We start from the raw sequence: 11,151 nt of genomic DNA, 5'->3' as shown, positions 1-11,151 counted from the left end.
AGGAAGCAGGCTCCCTGCTGAGCAGAGAGCCCGATGCGGGACTCGATCCCAGGACCCTGAGATCATGACCTGAGCCGAAGGCAGCGGCTTAACCCACTGAGCCACCCAGGCGCCCCCAGATTTCAAGATATACTACAAAATGTAGTAATCAAAACAGTATGGTATTGGCATACAAATAGACATAAAGTTCAATAGAACAGAATAGAATCCAGAAATAAATCTATACTTTTACGGTCAATTAAAGTTTTGACAAAGGAGACAAGAATATCCAGTGGGAAAAAGTCTCTTCAACAAATGATGTTGGGAAAACTGGACAGCTACCAGCAAAAGAATGAAATTGGACCACTTTGATACACCATACACAAAAATAAACTCAAAATGGATTAAAGGCTTACATGTGAGGCCTGATACCATAAAATTCCTAGAAGAGAACACAGGCAATAATTTTTCTAATATCAGCTACAGCAACATTTTGCTAAGTATGTCTGCTGAGGCAGGGGAAACAAAAGCAAAGAAAAAAAGATAAAAATAAAAAGTTCTGTGCAGGAAAGATAACTATCAATAAAACTAAAAGACAGCCTACCAAGTAGGTGGAGATATTTGCAAATGGTCTATGTGGTAAGGGGTTAGTATCCAAAATTTATAAAGAATTTATACAACTCAACACTCAAAGAAATAATCCAATTAAAAAATGGGTAGTTGACATGAACAGACATGAACACATGAAAAGATGTTCAACTACACTCATCATCAGGGACATGCAAACAAAACTACAGTGAGATATCATCTTAAACCAATTGAAATTGCTAAAATCAAACACACAATGAACAATAATTGTTGGTGAGGACGTGGAGAAATAGAGTCTTGTGTACCATTGATGGATATGCAAACTGGTGCAGCCACTGTGGGAAAGAGTAGGGAGGTTCCTCAAAAAATTAAGAATAGAATTGCCATATGATTCAGTAATGCCACTACTGGATATTAATCCAAAGAATAAAAAAAAAAACCCACTAATTTGAAAAGATTCATGCACTGCTATACTTATTACAGCATTATTTACAGTAGCCAAATTATGGAAGCAGCCCAAGTGTCCACTGGTAGATGAACCAATAAAAAAATGTGTTATATATATTTACAATGGAATATTAGTTATCCATTAAAAAGAATGCAATCTTGCCATTTGAAACAATATGGAAGTATGGAGAAAGTATAATACTAAGAGAAATGTCAGTCTGAGAAACACAAATACCATATGATTTTATTCATATATGGTATTTAAGAAACAAAACAAATGAACAAAGAAAATAAAAGACAAACCAAGAAACTCTCTTAACTCTAGAGAACAAACTGATAATTACCATAGTGGAGGTGGGTGGGGGGGATGGGGGAACTAGACAAAGGGGATTGAGTAAAATTACAATTATGAACGCTGAGAAATGTACAGAATTGTTGAATCACTGAATTGTACACCCCGAAGTAATATAACACTCTATGTTAATTATACTGGAATTAAAAAATTTTAAAAATTCACCTATTTTCATTTTACAGATGTTAAAACTGAGACCCAAGAAGTTAAGTACCATGTGTAAAGTCACAAATCCAGACTATCAATGAGGCAATATGACTCCAGAATCTATACTCTAACCTTTGGTGGTATTGCCTCTCAAAGAGGAAAGAAACAGCATGAAGTAAGTGAATCTGATAACAAACAAATTGCAATCATGGTGTAGATGAAGAATTTTTAGGCTATAATGACGGAGAGTGGCTTACATGAAATTAAGCATGATGAATAATTAAAACATTAATTTGCCTTCTGTGTATTGGTATCATTGTAAGGTGTCTTTGAATATGTCTCTGAATACGTGAGGTTTTTGTCTTTCTTATCAACAGAGTTTTGGGCATTGGTGACTCCACCTTTAAACTATTCAGGAAGCTTGAGTGGCATCTTAAATATAATCATGTGGTAAATGATTTTCCTGGAATCCACTCATAGAATCAATTTAGAACTGTGCACACTATAATTTTGAAGTGTTTTCATTCCTGGAAAATGATAATTTTATTTTCGATATTTATGTATGAAATACTTTATGATTGTATGATTCCATTAGTAAATGTAGTGCTTCCATCTTGGCAACACTTATCATAAAGATGCCTATCTTTTTGGCATTTTTTATTACACTGTATTTGTTATGAATATTGCTATTGATTTTATTAATGCAGTAGATTCTATTTTTAAATAATTTTTGAAACACCCAGAAATTTCAAATTAAAAATATAAGTGAATAAAATGTACAACCCTTTTAAGTGCTTCATTTACTAGAGCAATATACATTTACTTTTTATGGGGGAGATAGTAATGCATTTGATGCTTTGTACATAATTAGAATACAGAAAATTAGTTCAGGCAAATGTAGAGGTGTAACTTTTATTATTCTTACATCTTGTTTTCTAAGGCTTTCAGAAGTTGCCCTGCCTAAAGCAAATTATTGGTCTCTTGTTGATTTTTGGAATCTAGCTCTGCATCTGAAAGGCTGACTCTCTTTGTGATTAAGAGGATTCCTTCTCTTCTGCTCCATATTAAAGCTTAGCTCTTTTCTCCCAACCCCAACCAATTAGTTTTCATATAAGAAAATTCCACATATTTCACATAATACAAGAAGCTAGTGTTTTAATGAATTATCTGCTCCTTTGCCTTGTATCTCTCTATTTTAACACATTCTCTTGGAAATAAGAATACTTTTAACTATAAGTACAAATATATAAATGAGCTATAATAACTAACATCTGAGTGGCATAGAAGCTTTGGCTATAGGTGTTTCTATAGTATCCCTTTTTTGTATCAGTATTCCTAATTCTATGATTATCACTATCCTTTAATGAAAATATCATATAATCAAGAGCTTTGAGGACCTTATCAAGCAGGGTTGGAACAAGATTAAAGCAGTGAGGTACTTCCTTGGGCACAAAATTTAAAGGGACACCAAAATACTCAGTAATGAAGATACAAAAATATTCAATGCAATATTTTTAAAAGTCAATATTAATACAAGAACATCCATGATGTACAGAACATCAAACTTTTAAATAAAGACTGGATGAATATTACTGAATTTTTCTTCTGCTTCAGGCTCCACGTGGCACTGATGTCAAACACTCACTACATGAACTTAATATTCCTAAAATGTAAATATTTAATATTAAGTATTCATTATCAATTAAAAACCCAAACAGAACACTAAAAATGACTTAACCTTTTTTCTTGAGCTACTGTATAATTAAAAAATAAAAACCCGAAATATCAAAACAGTTGATTGAGCATAGGCATTTACCTTATAGGGCTATTAGGGACATTGAAATGGAGAAGATGAATTGTAATGGAAGAGTCTAAGAGGGTTTCAGAGGATAGTGCCTTTCTGAAAGGAGAAGGATGATGAAAATGTCTCACAAGTGTTGAAATAGGGTGGAGGAAGCAGGTATGCAGGAGCTCCGGGGAATCCCCAAAACTAGAAATTCGTTTTAGAGTAGCCTGGAGTGAGAACAAGGGCCCAAACCAGATATCTCTGGGACAACTTTGGCTCCTTCCCAACTCCACCATTCTGATCCCAAACAAGTGCATAGCAAAAGACCATCAGACATTTATTCTAAGACCTAAAAACTCAGGGCACTCCCCCCAAGAAAGTGATTCCAGTTTACATGATTATGCTTCTAAATTCTGGCCAGCTGAGGGAGCTCAAAACCTCATGGACTCTTGCTCAGTAAAGGGAAGCTATTCTTCAACCAACTCTGCATAGACAGACATTCCAATATTTAGGTGTCTCCAGTCTGGAACAGGGTGCCTAGGTTTCAGTGGGGTTTATGAAAGTAGAATGTTTCTTACTGATAAGTGCTCAATTAAATTAGTTATTGATATTGTTATTGTTATGAATTCCCACTGAGGGAAGATGTCTAAAGGGAAATAGCCCTAACTTTACAACTATATAGAAAGCACACTACCTTTCTACAACAGGATTCAGCAAACTTTTTTGTACAAGATCAGATAGTAATAAGTGTTACTAGCTTTGTATGCCATTACTCAACTCTGTCTATGACATAAAAGTAGCCATAGGTAAAAATAAATGGAAATGGTTCTGTTTGAGTATATTTTTATAACAAAATACAACAGGCCAGATTTGGCCATTGGATCATATTTTGATGAATCCCCTTGCCGAAAGAAGTGAATGGCTTTTATATATAAGAGTAAAACAAAGGACCACTAGACACATAGGATGTAGAAGACATTGTGAAGAATTTCCCAGGCATTCCTCTTTCAGTGAAGAACTTATGGTCTCAGATTCTGGGAGCATCGTGGGCAGATGGACTTTAGCTGCCAATCTCTTCAGCTGTGGAGGGCCTCAGCCTAAATTACAACCCTTCCTGGGGAGACCTATATCCAAGAATGGATTGATGTGATGGTATATATCTGACCATCTAGGTTCATCTGAGTATATTCTAAGGAATCATTCTAGATTGAGAATTGTCTGTGAGGTCAGTGGAGGCTGACTTTGAGTCTGCACTGCAAATCAGCTTCTTTGACTGCTCAGTTCTGCTTTCTTCCCCTTTCTTTTTTGGGTTTTGATCTCAAAGGGCACTCCTTAATAAATACTTTGTGTGCTAAACTCTGTTTTATAATCTGCTTTCCCCAAAACCCAACCAATAATTGGAGGAAAACAAGAATTCTGAAAAAGACCCACATGAATCCACAGAAAATTTGAACATGCAAGAAAAAGAGAATTGAGAGAAGAGATGGGTAAGAAAAATAAATTAAATAATAAAGCAATGTGCTCATATTTTAGATGATATTACAGCCATGAAATTACAAGAGATCTGTTAAAAAGAAAACCACAGGCCCAAAATGGGTTAGATTAAGCCTCTAGTCAGTAAACTAAGACTCAATACCTAACCTAATTGCAGTTTCAACTGCTCAGGAATGTAACCTTTATCAGCATGGAATTTCCTGGTCAATTCTAGGAAATTTATGGATTCACGTTTTCTCTTCCCCTTAGGAGGAAGACCTTATCTAAACAATGCATTCCTTGCTAATTAATTTGTTTCTTCCTAATTGTTTTTTTTAAATGCTCCCTCTTTGTCTTTAAAAACCTTTTTTGGTTTAGCTCAGTGGTACTCCTCTCTAATTTGTGGGATGCTGCCTGACTCCTGAATCATTTAAAAAAGCCAATTAGATTTTCAAATATGTTCAGTTTCATTTTGTTTTTTAACAGATCTAAAAGTAAATGAACTTCATAGAATAAAGAACATAAAAAATAGAATATAATAAAATATCTGAGGATATAGGAAAAGTCAGAGAGGACCTATGTAACAAGACAACATTTTTTTCAAGAGGAGTTTTGAAAAACAAAAGAGAAAATGGAGGACACTAAGATATTAAAGAAATATTATCATGCATGTAAACCAAACCAGCAAACTAAACAGTAGGTAATATTTAATTTTCAGTAACAACTTAAATTTCCTTTTAAGCTTCACTTTGTGGAAAACCTTAATTTGGTATAAAATGGAAAATTCTTGTGGTTTCAATTAGTATTTCCTGATTTCTAATGAGATTGAGCCCTTTATCATTGGCCACTTAGAAATCTCTTCTAAATTGTCAAGTACCTGTCTTCTATTTATTGATATTTATATCTTGGATATAAATTCTTTGTTGGTTATGTGTATTGCAAATAACTTATGTCCCTCTGTGGTTTACCCTATCATTTTTAGTAATTTATTTTGATGAAGGATCCAATTTAAAAACCTTTTTCTTCATAGTTAGTGCTTTTTTTTTCATATTATACTCAAGAAATTTACCTTCTCCAAGTCTTGAAAACATTCTTACATTCTTTTCTAGAAGATTTTTGTTTTGCTTTTTATATCATCTAGAATTGATACTGTGTACGGTATGAATTAGAGATTATATGTGTATGTAAATATGTGTATGTAAAGCCATTTATTTATTTATAAGTCTGTTTATTCTCCCTTTGTGCTCTAGTACCAGTTTTGTCATAAATCAAGTGTTCAAACATATGTGAGTCTCTTTCTGGACGTCGTATTATATGTAATTGAAATATTTACATGTCATTGTGTCTATACCATACTACTATGGTCTCTGAACTTCTTTCTTTTTTTTTTTCAAGATTATCCTGGTTATTTTTAATCTTTGGAATAGGTTTTAAATATGCACACATACACACACATATACAAAACTATAGGAATTTTGATTGATATTCCTTTAAATAATAGGTCAATTTGGAAAGATTTGGTATCTACAATTCTGAGACTTTGGTTTATAACTATGGCATATCCCTCCATTTATTTAATTTCTCTCAGTAATAATTTACATCTTTTTTTTTTTTTTTTTCCTGCAAGGGTACTGCATATCTTTTGTATATTTAATTCTAGGAATTTTATGTTACTTGATACTATTACAAGTGATACCTTTTTAAAAAATTCATTTTCCAATTTTAATTGTTAATATACTGAACTGCATCTTATTTTTCATATTAAACATATACAAAATGACCTTGTTAAATCCACCATTGTATTAAGATTCTGTATATTCTTCTGTATGTCTGTGTACAAAATTATTACTTCCATGACTAATTTTAGTTTTTGTTTTCTTCCTTTATAGTCCTTGCACCTTTGTCTTTCTCTGCACAAAGTGCTCTTCAGAACAATGTTGAATAGAAATGGTGGTAAATATTACCTTTATCTTATTCTCATTTCAGGGGAAATTTGTTCAGTATTTTACTATTTCACCATCTATCATGATTTTAACTGATTTCTGGGTTTTTTTTTGTTTGTTTGTTTGGTTGGTTGGTTGGATGATTGGTTTGGATTTGTTTGTTTTGTCTTTAAGTACATCAGATTAAGGATGATTCCTTATTTCCTAATCTATTATCAAATTGCTTCCCTGCATCTGCTGAGATCATATTTTTCTCTATTATTCTTTTACTATGTTGAATTACATTGAGTTTTAAATAATAGATGCCCTTGAATATTTAAATGAAATGTTATTTGTTTACTATATATTATCTTTTGTATATACTGGTGATTTCATTTCCTTTTCCTTTTTTTTTTTTTTTTAAAGATTTTTATTTATTTGACAGATCAGAAGTAGTCAGAAAGGCAGGCAGAGAGAGAGAGAGGAGGAAGCAGGCTCCGCACGGAGCAGAGAGCCTGATGAGGGGCTCGATCCCAGGACCCTGAGACCATGACCTGAGCAGAAGGCAGAGACTTTAACCCACTGAGCAACCCAGGCGCCCCTCCTTTTCCTTTTTAATTTAGGATTTTCATACTATATACAAGACAGGAGTATGGTATTTTAACTCACCTCATTTCCTGTTAGGATTCTATAATGTTTAGGTTATTCTTTGATTTCTATCCTGAATAGAATCCAATAGAATCCAAATGTTCTATCAATATTTGTTTTCCTAATATTTGGTCCATTTTTATCCCTTTGCATGCCTAGTGACTTTTGTTTGATGCCAGACATTGTAAAAATTTTTAGAAAAAAATTTGAAGTACCAGATTATATAATATTTTTCCAGGAAAGAAATGCATTTTACTTTATAGCAGCAGTTACAGTAATGCCAGAATGCTTTAATCCCATCATGTGCTGAGCTTTAATTGAAGTTTAGTTTTCTGAGAACTGGTCTCATTGTCTTATTCTTACTTTGGTCATATATAGCCCTTTTAAGCCTAGTTTGTTTACCAGAAACTCTCCTTATCATTGGGCTTTGACCTTTGATTTCTGTCCTATTGCTCCAATAAGATTGCTGAAAGCCTGACAGTGGTTTGCTCTTTCCTTGCAGCCACAATTTCAGTATCATAGATTCCTTGCAGAGAAAAGGTAGTGCCAAATATATGCTTACTTCTGTGAATTTCACATCTTTCTGGGGTCTTGGCGCATCAAGTCTACACAGACTTGGTAGCTTCCTTACACCTTCAAATTAATATTTTAAATCTCTTCGAGTTTCTTTAGTTGTTGTTGTTGTTGTTGTTTTCTATGTGTGGCTTGTTTTGAAACAAGTAGTCCTCCATTTTTCAAAATAAAAATTCAGTTGTTATATTCATTGTAATAAAATTAATAAATGGTTTCCTTAGTACTTTGGTACTAATTTCAGTTTATTTAAAGGTAAGAATAATAGTTTCATTTATTTTTGGTAAGTCTTAAACATTTACTTTCCATATTGAAGTGTCAACCTATTTATAATTAATTTTTGTGATCACTGTTAAATAGAGATCCAAGTGTGTTTTTCTCCTAAATAAAAACTGATAGTCTCAGTACCACACTATGCTAGTCCATCCATTCAACACCAATCCAAAATATTATCTCTGTTCTCTATCAAATTAGCATACAAATAACTGTTATCACAAATTGCTTTATATTCTCTTGCTATATTTTTCTATCTTTGAGTCTGTACAACATCCTCTTAATTATATAATTTAAGATGAGATATTTGCAGATGCTTGTATCATTATGGGAATCATTCTAAGAAATAAAAATTTAATGATTCAGGAGAGCTGTAGAGTACTTCAAGAGCAATGCTTTCGAATAGAGGCAGCCCCCTTTTGATAAAATGATAGGCTGAATATGTGGGTACAGGTACCTACAGGTTGCTTGACAGATTTGGTGGTAAATATATGCTAGGTTGTATTTTCTTAGTAAAATTAAAAGAAAGATCACCAGATGTTAAAGATCAAAGAGGTATAAATATTTGAGAAGACAGAACAAGATATAAGTGTGGGTAGTGGGAGATGGTGGGCTTAGGGCAATGCAGTAGGCCTTTTGATTTCTCAAAGCTCATTTAAAATTAGCCATCATGACTTCAGAGGGTGACCGGTCAGCATAGTTGTGAGTTTTCTCTAGCCACAGTCAGATTCTTGGTTGTAGCATAGTGTACAGATGGAGGGTTGGATTTAACCAAGGATGTGGTGGTAGAGATGATATAAAGGAGAGAAAGCCAGGAGTTGGAAACAGAAAGAAAGAGTGACCTGAGAGGGCAGTTTTTGGTTTATAGATGTTACAAAATAGTCTGATTGTAAAGACAGATAAATATAAGAATATGATAAACACGTGCTAAACTTATACCCATAGACTCACAGCATATGCACAAAATAATAATAAATTCCAAGAAAAATAAAATCCAACATAAAGCCAAAAGCAAACATTCTAGTTAAGAAGACCATGTTCTACATATGGAGTAAATTCAGGTTTGTTTCATCATTATAAACAATAAATGGAATGCTACAGATAGGAATTGCAATGATCTTTATGCTAAGAGTATATCCCTTATAATAGTCCAGTGTTATGATAGAATACTAAAACAACATTTGGCTTTGCAATAAATAATACCTATATGGTTTTACTCATTTACATTGTTCATGAGTTTTCAACTTTAAGAACCAAGGGGAAACATAGAAGACTTCATTGTGATTTCTTATTTAAATACACACACACTACCTTTTTATAAAAGTGATCACTGAATAAGATTCAAGGCAGAATGGAAGATGAAAGGGCTGATTCAAGATATAGAATGCAGAACCTTCATCAATAATTAAAAACATATTATTTAGTGTTAAAAAAGTAACCATAGTGTAAGTGGATATTTAGCAATATTCTGGATCTGTCCTGTCCTGAATTGCTAGAGCTAACTATTAAATTTTCAGGAATTTTTTCAACTCAGTTCTCCAGTAGCTTAAAATTAGCCACAGAAGTTAGCAAATCCTACAAATTGGGGTCTGTCTTCACTTCAGTAATCCATTGTTAAAATGTTACATCAATGATATAACCATGGAACAATTGTAAAGTGGAGGGAAGTCGCTTAGATTTAAGTAAATTAAATCTCCCACTTTGAATTCTCATGAGGAAGTAATTTGACATTTTGAAATTGATAAATCAAGAAGTACAACCTAAACTGTTAGAAAACAGGAAAAGAAGTAAAAACAGAAATGTTTAAAAGTCAGTGATTAAGGATTTACAACTAGGATTAGGAAGATTGGAGTGAGAGATTAATATTTTTTTAGGACATTTTCTTTTCTAGAGCCTGTTCCTGGAAGTGCTGCTATTTGTAGCAGGTGTTAAGGCTTCACAGTTACTTTGCGGAGTTGGACCACTGGCTGAGCAGACCCTCAGGGCTGGTGGTCCCAATGAGGTGTGCTCCATGGCATCTGGAGGTGGTGTTCCTACCAATGATGAGCAGGTAATTGGGTTGGAGAGGGAGGTCATGATGGTTGCATGGAAGGGACTGGACCCATACAATATGCTAGCGCCAAAGCAGTTTCAGGCACCAAGGAGGACCCTAAATTAGCAGAGTAGACTGCATCTGTGGAAAGGATAATAGTGCTGACATCTGGTTCTGACTGCACAAAAATGAGACCCAGCCATGTTCTAGCTGTGAAATCCATTACAAGCTCATGCCCCACCAGTTGACCCACTAAGTCTTTACACTAACTTACTCAAAATATGTTGTAAAGTTTCTTCTTTTCAATAAAGACTAGCCATTGCATTGGCTTCTTCTCAAAACAAAACAAAACAAAACACCAAAAACCAAAAACAAAAGGCATTTTCTGTTCACTTATTAACACCAATTTCTTTAACATTTTAAATATATTTATTGTGTGATAAAATTATAGATTTATCAATTAAATATAAAGCCATTTCCTAGATCTATAAAGCATTCCATGCATCTGATGTTGCTTTCTCATTATTACTGCCAGTTATGATTTAGACATCAAAATTGAGAAATGCATATAAATATGATATACAATAGCAAATGATGTCTACCTTTACAGTTACCTAAATCATTTCAATGGGTTAAGTGCCTTTAGTCCACTCTATAGCCACTTACCAGGCACAAGAATGATCCTGACATTCTCTGGGGAATTCTAATCTTCTCTTCTCCCTTTGAAAGTTCCCATTTGTCTTCCTATATGCAGAAGGTAAGCTGTTGTTTAAGTACTGTTGTCTTGAGGCCATGTGTCTTGAGTTCACAAAAGCAATGAAGAAATCACAACCTTTTTACAGGTATGTTTCTGTAGGGGGGAAAACAGATCTTGAAGTTCTAGCTAAAATTTAGTGTAGAATTGTATGAAAACTTCACTGATCTCCCTGGTGTT

General features: G+C 33.6%; 1 pseudogene; it reads left to right on the top strand.

The window, feature by feature from the left end:
* The first annotated feature begins 1,610 nt into the window (after nt 1-1,610).
* LOC123393160 lies at nt 1,611-10,473 on the top strand (annotated as a pseudogene).
* The last annotated feature ends 678 nt before the right edge of the window (nt 10,474-11,151 follow it).

This window comes from Mustela putorius, unplaced genomic scaffold, assembly GCF_011764305.1.
Source record: "Mustela putorius furo isolate JIRA1106 unplaced genomic scaffold, ASM1176430v1.1 tig00000759_pilon_pilon_pilon, whole genome shotgun sequence".
Lineage (NCBI taxonomy): Eukaryota > Metazoa > Chordata > Mammalia > Carnivora > Mustelidae > Mustela > Mustela putorius.
Note: the sequence above shows the minus strand (reverse complement) of the source record. Positions and strands in the feature narration are given on the sequence as shown.